Below are 2,579 nucleotides of genomic sequence, written 5' to 3'. Positions count from 1 at the left end.
ACTAAAGCCTTCCTGTAAGCCCAAGGCAGCTGTGATAAAACAGTATATGGTGCCAGATTTCCTGAGGGCCAGGGCTGGATAAATGTACCAAAATTAGGGGACTTGTCAAAGTATTGGAATAATTTTTTGCCCCAACAGAATGACATCGCCATTCCTTGGGCTCTGTGTGTGCTGTACCTTTTAACATGGCTCGGGAAAGGCTTTTTGCCAACACCAAATGTGCTCACGCAGCTGAGCAGTAACCATGGCAAATGAGTATGTGTCAGCTTTGCCAAGACATAGCCTGGCACACAATCCTTTTCTTGCCACTAGCTTGGCACCAGCCTATTTCAGTAGAAGAGGCAAGACTTATGTATCTGTCAACAATTCAAGGTTTCCTCTCAGCAGCTTGCTGTACAAAGAGACACAGGAGGTTTGTTCAGCCTGGAGAGGAGGGGGCTAAGGGCATTGGAAGCCCTAAGTGCTTTCTTCAGGTTCCTAAGGAGGAGGAATTCCAGGGAAGATAGAAGCAGACTCTTGAGAGAGGTGCCCAGCAAAAGATCAGAGGCAACAATCACAATGAGCAGCAAAGCAAAATTTTGCCCAAAATAAACTCTGACTAGAAAAAAATTGTTGGAGAGTGGTTCAGCACTAAAGCAGGTGTCCAGAGACATGGAATCTTCATCCTTGGGGGAGGAAGCTTGGCTGGGGAAAGCACTGAGCATCCAGATCTGACTGTATTTAACAGAAGGTTGGGCCAGGTGATGCCTTCCAGCCTGAACTATCTATCCCATGGGATAGCCCATGCTGAAAGCTCTGTGTAGCCACTGCCTGGTGGAACGACACGTGTAGGGCACTTCCTGCCTCCTGGGGTGCTCTGGTAGAGCTGGTTTAGGCTGTCCCAAAGGCCACACCACCTCCCCAGGCACCAGCAGAGGCTGATGCACACAGAGTCAGCTGGTCAAGTGTTCAAGGCCTGGCTGGATGGAGCTCTGAGCAGCCTGGTCTGATGGAAAGTGTCTCTGCCCATGGGAGGGGTTTGGAACTGGATGATCTTCAAGGTCCCTTCCAACCCAAACTATTCTATGATTCTGTGATTCTATGAAATGATGTTTGGTAGCTACAAAAGCTGCTGGAGGCCAGAATCGTGTTGTGTAACTGGTTTGGAAAAAGCATTATAAATAAATAAAAAAAAAAAAAAAAAAAAAAGAGAAAAGAGAGTATGCTTTTCAACAGATAAAATCATGGAAACATAGCGACTTAGGTCTTTCCATATTTTAACTTCAGCATCAAGTGTGCCTTTAAATCCATCTGAAAGTGCAGAGGACTGCATTTTAACATTCTGTCAACAAAAACCTGTGTGTTTTAAAGCTTGCTGATCTGGGATGAAGCAGCACTGAATAGAAATGGTGATTACAGAGCTACTGACAGAACATTTTTAAAAAAACAAAGAGTGTTGGCCTTTGCCTTGCTAGATCCAGCTTGGTACAGTGAAAGCAAACCAGGCATTTATTGGCTTCCAAGGTGAAAAAGCTTTATACAAAAATGCTCAGGTAAGTTTTTCAATACGTACATGTTAGTTCACCAAAGAGTCATAGAAAACCCTGTAAAGGAATCCATGAATTGCCAGTGAGCATCAGCGCCTGAACCCATCAAAAATAAACTCAAAAGAAATGCAGAAATCAGAATGATGTGGGAATGCTTCCAGCTTCAGAGTTGTTGTTTATGAAAACCTCTGGAGAGAAGAGAAAATGGGTGGCTGGCTGCCAGCCAAGGCTATTTGTCATAACTATGCCCTGCAGCACCTTCTGGAAACCTGTGTGATTTCTAAATATACTCTTGGCCAAACCCCATGATTTAATTCAATATTCTGCACCTTCCTGCGTTACTTAAAAGGCTTGATTTTGGTTCTCTCTACAAAATGAACATAAAATAGCCTCACTCACTATAATATGTGGAAGAATAACTACAACTGAGAAGATGCCTTTGTACCTGTGGAGGGCCACGGACCCTTCTCCCCACACGTGCGCATCAGCGATTATGCCAGGAGGAACAGCACAAAATAAATTTCCCATTTTATTTTCACACTTTTTGTCTTCCCTGAAGGAGAAGCCCTGGGGCTGAGAGATGGGTGTAGGGCTGGTTTTTTCCTGTAGGAATTATCTTGCTCCCTGTGTGTTTCTTCAAGGCCCGGGGATCAGTAATTTACAGCTAAGCAGAGGCATGTTTCAAGCCTATTTCCAAGCACATGCAAAGAGGAAAGTTTAAGACCTATGACCAAACTCTGCCTTGTTTTTTACCCTTGTGTGGAAGCTGAGTTGCCAATGCATAAACAAGATCAGAATTTGGCTGTCCACAACTTATTTTTAAAGGATTTCCTGTTAACCTTGGTCTCTAAAAGGCAACCAACAGCTAACCTTGCCCCACAACCTACCAACATAGAACAAAACAACCACATATCCCTCCAAACTCAGGAATCTCATCACTTTAGGAAAAACCATTTTTTTTAAGTAGCAGATACAGAAAGAAAGAACAGGCAAGGCCTGATCTCAGCTCTGCATTAAGCGGCAGTGATACCAGAAGGTGCAAAACAAAAGGTC

Source organism: Fringilla coelebs (assembly GCF_963513975.1).
Source record: "Fringilla coelebs genome assembly, chromosome: 2".
Taxonomy (NCBI): Eukaryota; Metazoa; Chordata; class Aves; order Passeriformes; family Fringillidae; genus Fringilla; species Fringilla coelebs.
This window is presented reverse-complemented; position numbering follows the sequence as displayed.